Here is a 19,939-nt window from a genome sequence, read left to right on the forward strand (position 1 = left end):
GGTGTATAGGAATTCAACCGATTTCTGTACATTGATTTTATATCCTGCAACTTTGCAGAACTCATGGATCATTTCTAACAGTTTTTTGGTGGAATATTTTGGGTTTTCCATATAGAGTATCATGCCATCTGTGAAGAGTGAAAGTTTGACCTCCTTCTGGCTGATTTGGATGTATTTTATTTCTTTGTGTTGTCTGATTGCTGAGGCTAAGACTATGTTGAATAACAGTGGTGAGAGTGGACATCCCTGTCTTGTTGCTGACCTTAGGGGAAAAGCTCTCAGTTTTTCTCCATTAAAGATGTTATTACTGTTGGGTCTTTCCTATATGGCTTTTATGATTTTGAGGTATGATCCTTCTATACCTACTTTCTTGAGGGTTTTTATCAAGAAAGGATGCTGTATTTTGTTAAATGCTTTCTCTGCATCTATTGAGAGGATCATGTGGTTCTAGTCCTTTCTTTCATTGATGTGATGAATCATATTGATTGTTTTGTGGATATTGAACTGGCCCTGCCTCCCAGGTATAAATCCCACTTGGTCGTGGTGAATAATTTTTTTAATGTATTGTTGTATCCAGTTGTCTAATACCTTGTTGAGGATTTTTGCATCCATGTTCATCAGGGAAATTGGTTTATAGTTCTCCTTTTTAGTGGGTCTCTGTCTGGTTTTGGAATCAAGGTAGTGCTGGCTTCATAGAAAGAGTTTGGGAGTTTTCCTTCCGTTTCTATTTTTTGGAACAACTTCAAGAGAATAGGTGTTAACTCTTCCTTAAATGTTTGGTAGAATTCCCCTGGAAAGCCATCTGGCCCTGGATTCTTGTTTTTTGGCAGATTTTTGATTACTAATTCGATTTCCTTACTGGTTATGGGTCTGTTCAAATTTTCTATTTCTTCCTGTTTCAGTTTTGGTAGTGTATATGTTTCTAGGAATTTGTCCATTTCTTCCAGATTGCCCATTTTATTGGCATTTAATTGCTTATAGTATTCTCTTATTATTGTTTTTATTTCTGCTGTGTTGGTTATGATCTCTCCTCTTTCATTCTGGATTTTATTTATGTGGGTCCTTTCCTTTTTCTTTTTGATCAAACTGGCTAGTGGTTTATCAATTTTGTTAATTCTTTCAAAGAACCAGCTTCTGGTTTCATTGATCTGTTCTACTGTTTTTTTGGTTTCAATAGCATTAATTTCTTCTCTAATCTTTGTTATTTCCTGTCTTCTGCTGGTTTTGGGCTTTATTTGCTGTTCCTTTTCCAGCTCCTTAAGGTATAAGGTTAGGTTGTGTATCTGAGATTTTTCTTCCTTCTGTAGGAAGGCCTGGATGGCTATATATGCTCCTCTTATGACCACCTTTGCTGTGTCCCAGAGGTTTTGGGTTGTGGTATTATCATTTTCATTAAATTCCATATAATTTTTAATTTAACTTCTTGGTTAGCCCATTCATTCTTTAGTAGGATGTTCTTCAGTCTCCAAGTATTTGTTACATTTCCAAGTTTTTTCTTGTGGTTGATTTCAAGTTTCATAGTGTTGTGGTCTGAAAATATGCATGGTATGATCTCGATCCTTTTGTACTTACTTAGGGCTGATTTGTGTCCCAGTATATGACCATTCCATGTGCACTGGAGAAGAATGTATATTCTGCTATTTTTGGATGAAATGTTCTGAATATATCTGTTAAGTCCATCTGGTCCAGTGTGTCATTCCTTGTTGATTTTTTGATTAGATGATCTGTCCATTGCTGTGAGTGAGCTATTACTCCTACTATTATGGTATTACTATCGATGAGTTTCTTTATGTTGTGATTAATTGATTTATATATTTGGGTTCCTCCACATTTGGTGCATAAATGTTTACAATTGTTAGGTCTTCTTGGTGGATAGGCCCCTTGATTATGATATAATTCCCTTCTGCATCTCTTGATACAGTCTTTATTTTAAAGTCTAGATTGTCTGATATAAGTATGGCTATTCCGGCTTTCTTTTGTTGACCATTAGCATGATAAATGGTTCTCCATCCCCTTATTTTCAATCTGAAGGTGACTTTAGGCCTAAAATGTGTCTCTTGTAGATGGCATGTAGATGGATCTTGTTTTCTTATCCATTCTGTTACCCTATGTCTTTTTATTGGAGCATTGAGTACATTGACATTTAGAGTGAGTACTGAAAAATATGAATTTATTGCTATTATGTTGCTTGTAGAGTTGGAGTTTCTGGAGGTGTTCTCTGGTCTTTTCTAATCTTTGTTGGTTTTAGTATTTATATATCTATATATATCTATATCTATCTTCTATCTATCTATCTATATATATATATTTATATATATATATATATATTTTTTTTTTTTCATCTTTTCTCCCCTCAGAGAGTCCCCCTTAAAATTTCTTGCAGGGCTGGTTTAGTGGTCACAACCTCCTTTAATTTTTGTTTGTCTGGGAAAATTTTTATCTCTCCTTCTATTTTGAATGATAGCCTTGCTGGATAAAGAATTCTTGGCTGCATATTTTTCTGATTCAGGACACTGATTATATCCTGCCACTCCTTTCTGGCCTGCCAAGTTTCTGTGGATAGGTCTGCTGCAAACCTGATCTGTCTTTCCTTGTAGGTTAGGACCAAACTGTATTTTTTGTACTGCTCTGATATGTTTAAATTGTCCTACATGTTTACCATTTTTCTGTCCTCCCAATCCTTATTTATAGTGTAGATTTTAATTTATTATTTTAAATGTTTATTTATTTATTTATTTATTTATTTATTTATTTATTTTTATTTTTGAGAAATTGAGCATGAGCCGGGGAGGGGCAGAGAGAGGGGAGAGAGGATCTGAAGCAGGCTCTGTGCTGACAGCAGTTAAGCCAGATGCGGGGCTCAAACTCAAAAACTGTGAGATCATGACCTGAGCTGAAATCGGATGGCTCAACCCACTGAGCAACCCAGGTGCCCCTAAATTTTACTTTAATGGAAAGATATTCTGTACGTCTGTTGGTAGAGAAAATGCAACATTGAGCTTTGTTGAAAATTAGTTTGGTAAATTTAGAATTCTAACTTGACAGTTATTTTCTCTTAACATATTGAAGATATCATTTTGGTTTTTTTTTTTCTTTTTTTTTCTGGCTTCCAATGTTGCTGTGGGTATCTCAGCTGTCAGTTTGATAGTTTTCCTCTAGAGATAACTGATACTTTCACATTGGCTGCTTATAGGAGTTTCCCATCTGTGTTTCATGTTCTTCAGTTCTCTATTATATATCTAAGTGAAGATTTGTTTGTTTTAGTTTATCATACATGGGATTTTGGGGGGTTTCTTGAATGTAAGTATTGGAAATATCTCGACCATCATCTCTTTGAATATTGCCGCCTCCCTTCCTTCCTTCCTTCCTTCCTTCCTTCCTTCCTTCCTTCCTTCCATAATTTCAGGCTAGGATGCTAATTGCACATGTATTGAAACTTCTCAGACTATGTTCTGTGTATCTTAACCTCAGTTTTATATTCTTGCTTCTTTTTTTTCTGTCTTATCCTAGTTCTGAAAATTTTCTCCAGAACTCAACCTTGAATGGGCTTTTATTGCCTTTCTGTGTTACAGGAAAATCAGTTATGCTAGGGCTTCATTTTTTGAAGCTCAAAAAATACCTACTCACAAGGCTATCATTTCTCCTTTGGGTCTCAAGGGTCTCATTTGGAAGTCATAAGATGAACATTGACTTCTTCTTTTGACATTCATGCTTATAATCAAAATTGCTCCTGAGACAGCGCATACTACTGACAAAATAGGGTGAATGTTATACACAAAAGTCCAAGAATGGAGGCAACGGATAAAATTTCAGGATTTTAGGGGTGCCTGGGTTGCTCAGTTGGTTAAGCATCCAATTTTGGCTCAGGTCATGATCTCATGGTTCGTGAATTCAAGCGGTGCATCAAGCTCTGTGATGACAGCATGGAGTCTGCTTTGGACCCTCTGCCTCCCTCTCTCTCTGACTCTTCCCTGCTCTCCCTTTCTCTCAAAAATAAATAAACATTAAAAAATTATTTCAGGTTTTTATGCTTACATTTCTCTTTTATCAAGTTCCTTGATTTATCAGGTATAGGTGTATTGAGTATTTATGTTCCAAGGTCTGTCCAGGTACTAGAGATAAAGATCAACTAGATATGATTTCTTGTTTAATGGAGCTCACACTCTTTGGGCAAGATAAGAGACTGGATTATAAGACAATATCTATTGATATTTTTCTCCTATGAGAACTCAGGTTGATGAGTGTGCTGATTGCTTCCTGGCCCTCTGTTTAATGGGGCATGTGTTTTTGTCTTCCCGAATTTGCCTTTGCAGTATGTTATTTTTAAAAGAATGGGCTCTAGAATTCATGAGTATAAATGTCAGCTCTGACAATTAACAACTTTGAATTCTGGGAAGGTTATATTATACCTCCAAGTGTCTGATTCCTCATTTATATAATAAGGAGATAATGATATGTTCCTCAAAGGGTGATTAGGAAGATCAAATGAGTTAATATTGAAAAGTATTAAATAAATAAAAGCATGTGCATCCTTTGTCCAAGTAAATAAGGTCCTATCTCACCTATAGTCCAAACTCACTTCCTGACGTTGTTTCTTCTTGTGAAAGAAATTCCTCTATGTCTGAAAACATGAAATCTCTTTTAAGAAACTGTTGGCCTAGCTGTGAATGGCAAGGTATAGGCATTTGCCTTTATAGACACTGCTGCAGAGAGGGCCTGCTAATCCCTACAAATTATGCAGGTTTTCAAGATTTCTTTTGCTTACTTTCAGCAACATTCCTTTGGAAGAAAAGCTGTATATCAGCTACCCATATTTTTGAGCCAAATACATATGTATTTTGCGACATGTGGTAAAAATTGGATTTAAACTTTGATGACATATAATGACACAATTTTAGCGCTGGTAACATCCCCTCATCATTTTTGCTTCCCTATACTATTTTTGATGAGACTGAAGTTTGAAAAAAAATGTTTTCTCAGATATCTTTTTTTTTTTTTTTTGGTGGGGGGGGGAGTGTTGTAATTGACATCAGTAAACCAAAGGACTGTTCTGAAAGTACAAGTGGCATTAGCCAAATATGAGAGAAATGGAGAAGTAATAAGTATCAACCTAAGCTCGTGGCTGACCCAAGATTTGTGCTGAGACTGGTGACGTTGGAACTTCAAGGAAATAAGCATAGAATATAGAGTATCACATGTGCTACTGCTCTACACAGTTTGAGTCATTATTTATTCATTATTAAGATTATCCGGGAGAGAAGGCAGTGGGTCTTTCACACATCACACTTTGGTTGCTTTAGGCTCCTGATGTCATGTCGCAGTATGGGTATCCCATTATAATTAAAGTATTAACAAACTTTAATAAAGAGTAGAAGAAAAAAGTAAAGGACCAAATCTGAAGGGGCATTTTACATCCTTATTTTAAGCATGCTTTATATAACCAAAGTAAAAATCAAATACATATATTTTCAAAAATTGCCTAAGGGCAATTCACGTTAAGTGTTATCATTGTTTTTAATAGAAGGGAACAGAGAAGGGACTGCTGAGGGAATTAAATGAAGTTTTCAGATAGTATAAGGAAGAAAGAACATAAATGCTGCAACTGCAGCCCAGAAAACTGAGTTGTTGACAAATAATATGCAACCTTTTAAATTAGAAAAATTTCCCTACGTAATTGCAAGCAGTTGAAATAGAGTGGTTTCCAATTGTCCAGGGTAATTTTGTGCAATTTTTTACTGGCCGATAAGCATTGAGGCCACTTCTCATGATAGGACCTAGGCTTCAAACTTTCTCTTAAGTATATTTCTGTATTATTTTCCATTTGTTTATTTGGTTATTTATTCACCAAATTGCTCTATTTATATTCACTTTCAAGACTAGGGTAAGTTGTTTATGCAGGCCCATTGATTTAAGGAAAAATATATATTTTTTTTAATCTAAGCCCCAGGATATATTTCAGCTTCAAATTGAAATATGTGTGCTTATAGGTGCTCAAATACTATTGTACCTGTGGCTGCTGTTTCCACCATAGTAAATCTGTCCAAACCTGTTCTTTTCTTACGCATATTCCTGGGGCCTGTCATGACTGTGACACTCAACTAAATTCACTCACTCCATCTTTTGATGCTTTTCATCATCAGGGCTGATATCTCAGGTTAGGTTCCCTGGAGACAGAGACTAAGATAGAATTAGCATGGAGCAAGTTGTTGGGGAACACTCTTAAAAGCAGCATGTCTGTGACAGTACTGGAAGAAGGGGTTGGCAGGACAAGTTGAACTGCAATGCAGTTGTGACCAAGGCCTCGGAAATGCCGTGAGAGCTCTGAAGCTGGGATAGCCTTCTCAGCTTAAGTCCCAGGTAAAGTCAGTCAGCCAGGCATGTGGTACTCTGTATTGACCCTTTCAGAGGAGGCTGTCTTCAACTAAAGGCAAGTAATGAAGTGTCTCAGTTGAGAGTTGTGGATCATCACCAGTGCCAGTAACTGGGCAGTGAAAGCTTCAGCTGGAGACAAGATCAGGTGCCTCCACGGCTTATTACCATGGCCCCAAATGTCTTCAGCTTCTTACCTTCTAATCTCTTCTACCCTAAAAGCTTCCATCTCCTTTATAATTTCCTTCTCTGTGTCCCAGTCTAAAGGACTTCCCGTCTCCTCTATGAGGTCTCCACATTTCACTGAGACTGTACTACATGGGCCATTGTCTTTCCAAATACTTAAGACCAGAATGTTACAAGGAGTCATTGACACTTTTCTGCCAGACTTGAAGGTTTCAATAACTTAAATGTATGTGATAAATCTGTGAGAGGATTAGTATCAGAATTTATAGTTCTTGCTTTTTCATTATAGTTTAGTTTATGAAAGAATCTTTTTTCTTCTTAGTAGTCTCACTGTTTCCAACTCTGAAAATTGGAAAGAAAACATACAATATATATTCAAGTTTGCAATCAGATCCTTTGGGATTCAGAAATAAGGGAGGCAAGCATGAGTTATGGTAACAGGAAACTATGTTTTCTGTGTGTTCAAATGTGTTTTTTTCTCTCCTGCCTTCATTAATTATAAAGTACTGTATATATAATGGCCTACATATTTTCTGTCATTGAGGTCAGGTAGCCAAGTGTTTAGCTGGGAGGAAACTGTCATTTATTGATTCTTTATTAGGCATTCTCATAGAAATTAAGTCATTTTATTTTTTTATAAATATTTGCAATATAAAGACTATTAAGTCTGATTTTCTAGGTGAGAAATCTAAACCCCAGGGGAATAAAATAGATTGCCCAAAGCACATGTGATTCAAATATGAATTATTACCATCTGAGGACTTTTTCTTTTGTGTATGAAGGCTGACTTTTTCTTTTCTCCTCACTTTTAATAGACTTTTTTTATAGCGGTTTTAGGTTCACGGGAAGATTGAGCCCACGGTACAGAAAGTTCCTGTGTGCCCTGTGCCCATACATATGCATAACCTCTCTCATTGTCAACATCCCCATCAGAGTGGTACACTTGTTGTAATTGGTGGATCTATGTGGACACATCAAAATCACCCAAAGTCCAAAGTTCACTTTAAGTTTACTCTTAGTATTATATACTCTATGCGTTTGGACAAATTTATAATAACATCTGTTAACTACCATACTGTCATATGATATTCATATGGAGGATATTCATCCTTCTCTCCCTCCTAAACCCTGGCAACTACCAATCTTTTTACTGTCTCCAAAGTTTTGCCTTTTCCTCAGTGTCATATAGTTGGAGGAATACTGTTTATAGTCTTTTTGGATGAGTTTCTTTCACTTAATAATATGCATATAAATTTCTTCCATGTCATTTCCTTGTTTGATAGCTCATTTCTTTTAGTGCTGAATAATGTCCCATTGTCTAGATATACCACAGATTATTTATCCATTCATCTATGATAGGACTTCACGATTGCTTCCAAGTTTTACCAATTAGGAATAAAACTGCTCTAGAATATCCATGTGCAGTCTTTGGTGGACATGAGTTTTCAACTCTTTGGGGTAAATACCAAGGACAGCTGGGTTGTATGGTGAGAGTATGTTTAGTTTTGTTAAGTAAGAAGCTGCCAAACTATCTGCCAACATGACTGTACCACATCCTTATCTGCATTTAGTTTTGTCAAGGTTCTGGATTCTGGCTATTCTTGAAGGTTGGCTTTTTGTGTTCTAAAATTTAAACTAGCTGTGAAGATGTACAACCATATATCCAATTAAGACACTGATTCTTCAGATGGTCCTAATGGCTTAAATTGTTAGCCTTATAGGTTGATGACAAAAAAAAATTATAAAGCTTACCATCTACACCTTGCATAATTACTCTGGGAATATTTCTTTGAGAAGATTCAGTGAATGAATAATGCATATTTTTATCTCTTAAATTATACCCTTCTGTGTCATTTTGAGTTTTCAGAGAAGAATTTGTCAAGACAGATTAGATGCACAAAAGTTATTGGAAGAAACATCTTTAAGGACAAAGAAGAAAGGGGTGTGGGGAGGCTGGGAGAGAGTTCAGTGTATGATCTATGAAAGGAGAGAGAAATGGAAAAAATATTGGGTAGAAGAAGCTTCAGACTGTAATATTTTCCTGAAAAAGCCTCAGCTAGGCTGATGGGGAATCCTAGAACAAGGGTTGTCTGTTAAAAGAGTCCTGCATTGGGCAGAAATGTCCCAACTCTAGTGCCTCTGCTGTGCCTCTCATTCTCTGACAGAGAGTAGCCCAGCAGAAGCATGGCCTCAATGCAGTTGCTACAATGGAGCCAAAGGAATGGGAGAGAGAGGCTGTCTACCAATATTCTCAGTAGCTGGTAAAGGGAGGTGTGGGTACATCTAGGCTTGCCAGGCTCTTCATTCCTCTTCCTCTGGATTTCTTACCTTTACATTTTTTAAAATTTAATTTCTGCCTCCTATGTGGCTGCCTACATTCATATATAATGTATTCCTAGAATAAAAACAAAAGTTAACAAAAGTTTTAAAAAAGGAGACTTTTGGGGCACCTGTGTAGCTCAGTAGGTTAAGTGTCTAACTCTTGATTTCAGCTCAGGTCGTGATCTCACTGTTTGGTTCATGAGATCGAGCCCTGTGCATCAGGCTCGGCACTGACAATGTGGAGCCTGCTTGGAAGTCTCTCTCTTTTTTTCCTCTCTCTAACCCTCCCCTGCTTGCGCACATACTCTCCCTCTGTCTCTCTCAAAATAAATAAATAAACTTTTTTTTTAATGGAGACTTACTATAATACTTTTAGAGAAAATACTCAATGCTATGTTTCCAACCTTCTGTACCTGTTTCTTCAATTTGGTCCATTTCCTTCATAACTGATCGTATTCTGCTGCCTCATGTTGAATTTGTCTGAATGAGGCTAAACACTTACCATTTCGGTAGAGTTGTAATGATTTTTATCTTTGTTTTAATTTTATGTTTTTGTTTTTGTTGTTGTTTTAGACCATATCCATTGTATTTATTTTGAACGCTTTCATTGCTCAACTTCCTCTTCATTCTCATAAAATTATATGGGTGAAAAGTAGTAGAATATTCAAATAATTGCAAAAGCCCTATTCTACCAAGAACAATAGTATTAATATCCCACTTTAACTGCTGACTGGCAGTTAGCATCATCATATGATTCTTAAAATGTTCATCCAATATTTGATGAACAAAATGTCTACATTTAGAACACAAAAAGGCATTTAAGGACATTTTTGAACATCATTTGTAACTATTTCTCTTAGGTCTGGCCTGCTTAAAAGCAAAGCCTAAGACATGAATCTTATGTAAATGATTTATTTAGAAAGCGCTGTTAGGAAAAGTCTCAAATAAGGTAAGGAAATTAGGACAGGGCAGGAGAGAAGCTAAGTAAAGACATGATTTCAGGTGACACCTAGCTTCGGCTCACATAAATGTTTGCACTGTAGAGTTTGCCTGCCTTGTGGCGAAGACAGGGTGGAGGTTTTGTTAGCACCTCCTCCCACCTACTCACATGCTCATAGCACTCAGTCATTGGCTACATGCTGCCTCTGGGTGAAGCAGGTACAATAATCGCCAGAGGACAATGTTCTGGAGAGAATTGCGTGTGTGATTGGTTAGCAGAAAAACCCTAAGTAAATGAATGGAGTTGGGGTGGGGCTTGCAACAAGAGTGCCTGCTCAAAAACATTCCTCTTAAGAAAGTCACTCCCAGAAAGCTTTCCTGTACTGATGTTGACAGTTGTGAGATCGTGGAAAGGGGGAAATAGTACCAGGCCCCAACCTTCCTGTTACCTCAATCTTCTCATTTATTAACTTCTAGGGACTGAATTCCTTGCATCCCCAGGATGAAAGACTTTTGGCCAGGTATCCAACTTTGTGTCATTCACTTCACATTACACACACACACACACACACACACACACACACATCTGGGGCAATTGAAAGTATTACATGCTCATTCATGAAATTGATCAGCTAAAGGTAGCGCACCAAGTTCTAAGTTACAGAGCAAGGAAAAGAATCCTAAATCATTAAGTTTGCTTTTAATATAACTTATGTTTCCTAGAAGACATATAAATTTACAACATTGACATGTGCACTTGCCTCAAATGCCAAAGTGAGATTTCTTCTAGTGAGGCATTTACTTAGCATGGCAATCAAGGACAGAGAAAGAAAATGGATAGAAAATCCAGAAAGTTTTCTCTGGGTTTTCCATTTCAAATGAGGAGAACAAAAACTGGTAGAATCCATGACTTCGGTCGTAGATTAAAAGTGAATGTTTTAGATAATGTGTCACTGAATCAGCAATTGTTGCCTTCTGTTTCCTTCCTTTTACCATTTGAAATTTAAAAAGGGTATAAGGAAATCTTATTAAATGACTTTTACCCAGAAAACCTCAGTTTCAATTCTCTCAAATCGTATATTCAGGCACTGCTGTCTTTGTGAGCTCTCTATGTGGGAAAAGGAGAGACTGGTTTCAGGACCTAGTCAGTGTTAAAGTAAGCTGATCTATCACCTACCCCCTGAGGAAATTCCTACAGGGCTATCTTGCTCTGGGCTGCCTAAGTGTCTCATTTGTACCTAAAAACAAAAAGTGTAATTTTTTTCCCTATTCAAGATGTCACAAACCCAATTTTCTTTCCCTAAGGATCACAGTTATTAGTCTCTAAAGGTGCTAGCACTTGAGGCCAAGTCTGAGGTGATTAAAATTCCTCAGCACTTTAGGACTGGTGCCCTTCCATCACGTCTCATCTCCAGCTGCTTCCCGTCTGACTCTCCTTCTGTCTCTAATTATGATCCATCATTATCCATTTTGAGGTCTGTGTAAGTCATGTGAATCAAGGAAAATTGAGAACCTTAGGAAAATACATTTCTATAGCCATGCACCGCTGATAAAGAGATGGAAACACTGATTGGATCCCATTTTTGCCTCCAATTTTATAAATACACTTACTTTGCCTTTCAAATTCCTTCTGTTCTCACTCTCTTACTCTTTCCCTCTCCACCTTCCTCTCTCTCTCTCTCTGTCATACACACACACACACACACACACACACTTACACATACTCACATGTGCATTACAAGCACATACATATGTTTACCATCTATTGGCCTAGATGAGCTATAAAGGCCCATGCCAGCTGAGATTTTGGGTTTAATGTCATTACAGCCATAGCACTGCAACGGTAATTTGGCACCTGGTAGTTAGCTGGATTGGTATAATGTATAGCTTCCTGGCTAACCCCAGCATCTTTGTTGCACACAACTGAACTGAAGAGGTTTGCTTTATAGTTTCACTCGGCAAGATAATGATCTCATGCATCCCAGCACTTCTAAGAAGCCACAAATTAGAAACATGTAGAAATGGGACCAATGGAGTTATAATCCAAAGTATTCATTCTGATTTCAGTGGAGAGTGAGATAGAGAATGGAAAAAAAAAAAAAAAAGAATTATGACTATGATGGTTTTTTGACATCTTCACCCCCTTTTGGTGGATTTACCTGGTTTAAAATCATCTCTTTGGGGTAGTCTGTACCGCAGGTAGGTAAGTCACACATTAGCTTTATGGAAATGAGAACATGAATCCATCAGGCTCAATTCTGCAACATGAAATGAAAGGGCAGTGAGTGGCCTACATACCAGAGACTGAAGAGCCTGGTATATTTAAGAAATAATACCCCAAAAAGATATAATTACAGAGGTGCAGTCATATAAAGACTATAGATAGGCAAGTCATGTGCCCAGAATAGGACAGCTGCTCAATCAGGATGTCAGAGAATAGGGTCCAGCAAAGCCTGTGTTTCTGATTACCACCCACACATGCTCCTACATTACCACCACCTGTATAGGAGGAGTTTGAGACCAGTTCTTGAGAGTAAGTACCTTTTACAAGATGCTCTTCCTTTTTCTTTATTTGCTGCTTTTGTCAGGTATGTGGACTTATGTTTTCTTGGAACCACATCAGAGGACTGAAATCTGCCTTCACAGGAAGCATATAGAATCTCCTAGGTGAGATGCTCTTTTTAAATGGCTTAAAGGGAAATAGCCATGACGTAAAACCAATAATTACAGGAATGGAAAGAAAACTCAGTTTGGGTAAGTTAGCAAATAGCAGTGGCCAAGAACACTAAATGTTAAGAAAAAAAGTGTTAAAAACTGTTAGTAATCAAGGTGTGTAAAAGACAGATGAACAAAGATTTTAACTGAGCTCATCTGAGACGCTAAATAAATGAAAATATAAAAATAAAAATTAGAGGCGACTGGGTGGCTCAGTCAGTTGAGCTTCTGACTCTTGATTTCAGCTCAGGTCATGATCTCACGGTTTGTGGGATCGAGTCCCACACTGGGCCAGCTTGGGATTCTCTCCCTCCCTCTTTCTCTGTCCCTCCCCCACTCACTCACACACACATTCTATCTCTCAAAATAAATAAACATTTTTAAATAAAAAAAATTAAAATTAAGAAAAAATTGAATCTATTCTGCATGGGACTTTCTCCCTCATGTTTTACTAAAGAGAAAGCAAATTCTTTAAAATGGCTGCTGGCATGAGCCACACTTGGGTAGCTGTGACAGAGAGGAGTATTTAGCAGTATAGTATGGATGTCAGAGGAGAATCTTCAGATAAGAAATCCTTCCCACCCCTGCTTCCCAGGTGTTGCTGGGTTATGAACAGAAAAGAAAAGGGGAAAAAAAACACAGCAACACCGTTTCTTGGTCTACAAATCATTTATCCATTGTTTACGCTTCACCTATCCACATGATTTTATAATTGGCAGCCAAGTTAACAGAAACAGAAGTGGGCAGGGAATTAGGTGGGCACAGTTAAGTTTTGCAAACAGAGATAATGGGTGGAAACGTCTGAAGATGATACTTGTGTTTCTGCTACCTGGGAGGTAGAGGCCCGGAAGAGACACTGGAACTGAACTCTCTGCTTTTATGCCAGTAATCCCTGTACTTTTTGGAATTGTCTCCACTTCATAAACAGAACATAAAATAACATCTGCTGCACTTTTCTTTTACTTATCACTTGCGGTGATTCAGAAATCAAATATTAAAATATGAAAATCACATGGTTTTCTAATGCATTTACCTCATGTAGAGGACTGAAATAATCAGAAATAATCAGTGCTAATCCATTTCTTCAATCTTGCGTTCCGACTCAGCTGTCCCATTTCTTTTTTTTTTTCCCCTTCCAAATCAAAATCACACACACACACACAGATACAAATCCATTTTTACCTTGAATAACATAAACAGTAATCATCACCCACCATTATTACAGAAGATTAGCGGGACCATTAAGGGACATAATCTGCACTGTACTTTTATTCATCAAGCAGCATTTATGTGAAGAAAATTTAGATGGATCATTCCACAGCCTGGAAATTACAAAGAATGAGTTTGCTGAAACAAAGCTGCAAAACAGGTAGCAGCCTGTTTTTGTGATTACCATCAAATACGTAATCCTGTGTGGGGAAGCTTTGGGACTGAACCCCGGAAAGATTTTCCCTTTGGGAGTTATGCTTCTTCGTGCAACAGTATTGCCGTGTATCATTTAATATCCATCCGCCTCCCCTCTTGAAGCCACACATGGGAACTGGCACTTGCCTTACCAGGAGAGATATAGAATCTCCCAGAGGAATTAAAGGGCTGCCTAAGTTATGAGGTCGTCCTCATTGCTGGTAGGTGGTATCTGGTTCCTTGTTTTGTTGCACCAAGTCCTTTCATTTACATGTTACTGATTCTAATCTACTTGTCTCTCAATCACTGATTCTCTGATACTTAATCCCTACACATCGCACCCTTCAGTAGGGGAGTGAAAAAGAAAAGAATAAAAAGAATAGGAAGGATACTGTGGAGGTACTGATAGAAACTATGGACTAGATATGGGAAGTTATGGAGAAGAGAAGTCAAAAGACACTAACCCTTTGAAACTGGCTAAGTACAATAGTAATTACACTAACAGAAGTAAAGGCAGAAGACATAAAATCAAGGTGAAAGATGACAAATTTCGTTTGGATATTGGGCTGAAGGAAGGCAAATGGCTGTGTATGGGAGCCTGCAGCTCAGAAGAGTTGGCTGCACAGGCTAGAGCCTGAGGTCAGGGAGTCATCCACACGGGTGTGGTGGCTAAAGCTATGAGAAAGGATGATATTACTAAGGGAGAAATTATGAAGAGACAAAAGATAATGACTGAGCCTACAGAAAGCCTGTATTTTGGGTGTGATGAGGAAAAGAAAGATAACAAAATGACAGAAGGAATGCTCAAAGGTGGGAAATGAAATTGGCCATTCATTGATTGATGGATTCATTCATTCATTTAACAAAATATTTTGAACTCATTCAATGTGCCAGGCACTGGTGTGAATCCTAGGTGTGCAAAAGTGAATAAATTAGACGTGCCACTACTCTCGTGGAACTTCTAGTTTAGTACGAGAGACAGACGTTAATCCAATAATCTGACAAATATATATGAGATCAGAGCTGTGCTAATTTCTCTGAAGGAAAGGAATGGCACTCTCTAAGAGTGTTTAATGGAGGCTATTGACCTGGTTGGGGAGCCCAGGGAAGAATATCCTGGGAAACTATAGGAAGGTAAATAGGAAAATATAGAAAGATAAAATTGGAGTTAACAAGGCTAAGAGATGGGAAAAAAAATGTTCAGGGGAACTCCATTTATCCTGGGGCCATTAAGGAGAATAGAATTATACACGAACCTAAAGAAAGCTGGTGTGGCCGGAGCTCAGGAAGCAAAAGGAAGTCTGCTGGATATGAAGCTGGAGCAGTGAAGGAAGGGTCGGAATGTATTTGGCCTGGCCAGCCATGTTAGCGATGTTTTTCTTTATTCTAAGAGCAAAGGGAAGGCATTGGTGGGTTTCATGCCTCAGATTTGTATTTTGAAAAGAGAACTCTAGCCTAAATATAATATAAGGATGAGACTGAGGAAAGAGTATAAGATGACTAATTAGGAGTTGTTATTGTAGTGTTGGTATGAGGTTATAAAAACTAGGATTGGATGGATAGCAGTGCATGTGAGGAGAGGCAAGTAGACTAAAGAGATTGTGTAGGTGGTAAGACCAATAGATTTGGTCCTGAAGGATATATAGGTTAAATCAACAGATTTGGCAATGAAGGATACATTTAGATCCATTTGGACACCATGCTATTGGTAAGGAGTAAGAAGAGTTTCAGAAAGTAGGGCATTGGCACCACTGTCCAATATTAAATAAATTAAGGAGAGAGAACAATTGAATTTTACAATTAAAATGTTACTAATGACTTTGAAAATGACAATTTTAGTGGATTGGTGGTAGTTTTTGCCAGATTATAAGGGCTTAGAGAAAATAAGTTAAAAGCAATGAGCATAGATTCCTTTTAACTATGGTAATTTAGTCAACAAAATATATTAAATTCTTATGAACCAGATACCATGTTAGGTGCAATAGATACACGAATATCACCCAATTGCAGCCCCATAGTTTATCAGCCTAAAAGAGTAATCAGTGTTTATTGAGCTCTTACTATAGACAGGATTATTTCAATTTATGATAAATATTTTTACTTTTCATCTTTTTACAGTGGGCAAAATGCAAAAAAGGAAAAGTTATTTTTTCAGGCTCATTCAGCTAATCATCTCAAGACCAAATATAAATTCAAAGAGTCTAGCATCTGAACCCATCATCTTAAAACCTTTGTTTTGCTGGAACCTGGAAAAGGAGACAGCCTGCATAATGATGGCCCTAATAGAATTACAGACAGAGAGCTAGAGGTGTGGCAAGGAGGCAGGGACCTGGGTTGGCTGGTGGAGTAATCAGGACTTGTCAGAAGACATCTGGACTAATCAGATAGAAGCTGGAAGGAGTAGCAGGGTCAAAAATGTTTGGCTTTGCTTTTTTATGACAGAGGAGATTTGCCGCTTGGCAAGACTAAGTGGTACAGAGCACAGGCTCTGGAGTGAACCAGATCTGAGTTTAAATACCAACATTGTGGCATATTAGCAGTGTAACCTTGTCCAAGTTACTTAAACTCCTGGAGTCTCGGGGTTTTGATCTGAAAAATGAATTAGAAATGGTATTTCATGACATTGATGTGATGGTCTGTGATTTTGAAGGATATTGAAATAAGAAATGTACATAAATTGCTTGGTCCAAAACATGTACTCAGTAAATCTTAGTCCTCTCTCTTTATTTATTATTATCACTTTTTGCTTCCCCAACCCATAACCTGTGTTTACTGCAAAGAGAAGAAGTATAAGATGACACAAGCAAGTCAGGTTGGTCCATACAGAAAGGCCAGGAGGGGATGGGATTAAGGGATTAGCTTTGGTGAAGGAGGAAGGACATCTTTCTTCTGACCTTGGTGACAGAACAGAGGACACTTGGGAAGTAGACATCTGATGCATGTCCTATCCCTCCCTCTGTTTCCCCTTCCCATGCCTGGGCCAGAGAGAAGTACTGTATGTACTCGAGAGCTATACTTGTTAATTTGAATTTCTTGCTGTAGACCTAATTCTTTTAAAGGAGAATTCTTTTATAACAGAAGGATCCCTGTCACTGAGGAGTCAGGCTATTAAAGAATATATCTGTGCTTTAAGTTAGTATTCATATGCTGTGAATTTGTGGATATAAAGGAAGTCGAAGGATTACAGCTATATAAAATATCTGAATTCTCAGACAGAGCTTAGCTTTCTTCAGTTACTCAACTGTACTTTTTACCTTGAGGAGAAATTCTGGCTTTAGGTAAAAACAAGCATGATACTCTTATGAAGCTAACATCAGAAAAAAGAGGGGCCAAGAAAAGAGGACAAGCCAGAGCTACTTGCCCTGTGACCATTACCATCTTCTGGTTGATGTGATCCTTTTACTCCTGGTTCTGCACAGGGAATATAGGAGCTGGCTTACTGTTGGGTATAGAAGGGAGCCACAGCCCTCTGTGAGCTACCAGATGTTGGGGAATGAGACTTGACCAGACTTGTTTTCAAAGATGTCATTAGGGAAAGGTAGCAGAAAACTCACTATGAGGAGCTTTTATTTTTAACAAGGATTTATTTTATTCTAACTTTAACAAAGTTGTTTTTTTTTTTTAACTTGGTTTGTTTTTATGCCTGCAGTTAGTAGAAGAACAAACTCAGATTCTCCTTTCTTCTTTAAACCTACAATTATGCTCAACACCTGGTTTAAATAGTTTCCTTTCCTTATAGATTTTGGTCTAAAATCTTCATACTAGAGTGAAAGATCCTTAGTCTACCTGGAGTAACTCCAGGTCTTGTGCCTAATTGAAAATTCCAGCACAGGGACTACCAAAGGCCAGATTGTAAAATAGACACTTTGAGGGGCACCTGGGTGGCTCAGTCGGTTAAGTGTTCACTCTTGGTTTCGGCTGAGGTCATGATCTCATGGTTCGTGAGTTCAAGCCCTGTGTTGGATTCTGTGCTGACAGTGTAGAGCCTGCTTGGGATTCTCTCACTCTCCTCTCTATCTGCCAGTCCCCAGAGCATGTGCTTTGTCTTTAAATAAGTAAAAACATAAATAACCTTAAAATACTTTGCCTTCCATACTAACAGCAGACCTATTTGTGTTCTTCTTTTTACCACTCTTGCCTTCATCCCTGACAGAAACCAAACTGTTTACACACTTCCCCTCACCCAGCCCTTCAAGTTTCTCCTGTCATGAAAATCAAATTTGTCCTTGACAAAACAGTGTTTTTAAGACTTTGGAAAACAAAAACCTATTTCAACGCTAAATGTCAACATCAGACTCCAAAATATATTCCAGGTCAATGAAAGAGATGAACATTGATCTGTTGTTTTAAAGGAGAAAATAAAATTGTTATCTGATCTCTGGAAGAGCTGGAATTCTTAGCTTTGAAGCAAAAAGAACAATCACATATGAAAAGACTGACCAATTCAAAGTCTATTTGAAGTATACTTGGAATGCAAAACTTCACGTTAAAATGCTCGTACCAAGCACAGTAGACAAAAAGGTGGTGGTCTTTGTGTGTAAAGGGTATTCCAACCCCAAAACAAAACAAATAACAAAGAAAACTTTCACCCTATAGGCAATGATCCAAGTATGGAAAAAGCACTTACACTGGAGAAAATACAAATAGAAAACAATTAATGTGAGGAAAATATTTTCATCCTTCAGCATAGTAGGAATGCTATAGTAATAATGTTGACAATGTTTTGCTGTGGCTTTTAACTTACGCCCAAATGAGAGCTCTGTTAACTGATACAGTCCACTTGGAAAATAATGCAACATAAAAATACTCATACCCTTTGACCCAATAATGTTTCTTCTGGGAATTTATCCTAAAGCAGTAGTTCAACAGAGGCAAAGTCCAGATGAATAAAAATGTTTATGGCAGTATTACATAAAACAAAACAGAAACAAACAACAACAAAAAAAAAACTCACCAAAAACTACCAAAATATTCAGCAATAAAAGAATGGTTTATTAATTGTAGAATATCAGCAGGCGGTAACTTAATGAGCCATGAAAATGATAATTACAAAAGCTATGTAACTACATAGAAACAAATTCTAATAGAAACACAGTTTTCCTCACTATATACCATTATTTCTGAGGATGTGGAATTTATTCTGGGGAAGGCAGGTTGTAGCTGAGCACGTGGATGTTTTTTTTTTAGGCTAGTGGGGGAGCAAGGGTTGAGAAGACCTTGAATGTTTTGTACAGCTGAGGAGAGAACCAGGCGTTTGCAGGGGAACTCAGAATTCGCAGACAGTTTACGGAAATGAGAGCTGTGTGGGGGTGGGAACAACACAGGGAAAAGCCCTATAGGGGATGGGATTGCCAAGAAGGGAATCCAGAGAACATAAATATCCAATTTGTATTTTCAGATTGTTTGCTACTGGTGCATAGTGTAAGCTGTTCTTTGTCTCCCTGTCAAAACTGTCAGAAAAGTCTATGTTGTTCCCTAATAATTTTTGTGGAAAAATTCTTCCAGAGAACTGAAAAACTCCACAGCTGGATTAATGAGGGACGCCTAAGACAAGAAGTCTGAAGCTATTCCAGGCTTGAATACTGTCATGGCTTAAGCTAACTTTCTCTCAAGGTTCTTTGACTTCAGCTTCCTCATCTGTAAAATAGGGATAGCAATATATCTCCTTTCAGAGGATTGCTGTGAGGATTAAATAAGTTGATAAAGCATTGAGACCAACATCTGGCACATAGTAAGCCCTAGATACGTGTTTGTTATTATTAGTGGTCATCATCATCACAATGCAGGGCAGAGACAGTTCATGAGGATTCAGGATGTAAGTGACAGATGTTGTAATTAGGGCTGTGGTTCCATACATTTGTTTTTCAAAGTTGGGTCAGTATTTCTGTTGTATTGACTAAACATTTTAAAACAGAGGAAAATACAGTTTAGTAGATAGCCTAAGTATTTAGCCCTTACTTAGACATGTTTAATCAGCGATCATTTAAAGCAAAGGAGAAAAATC

Source organism: Panthera onca, chromosome B3 (genome assembly GCF_046562875.1).
Source record: "Panthera onca isolate mPanOnc1 chromosome B3, mPanOnc1 haplotype 2, whole genome shotgun sequence".
Taxonomy (NCBI): Eukaryota; Metazoa; Chordata; class Mammalia; order Carnivora; family Felidae; genus Panthera; species Panthera onca.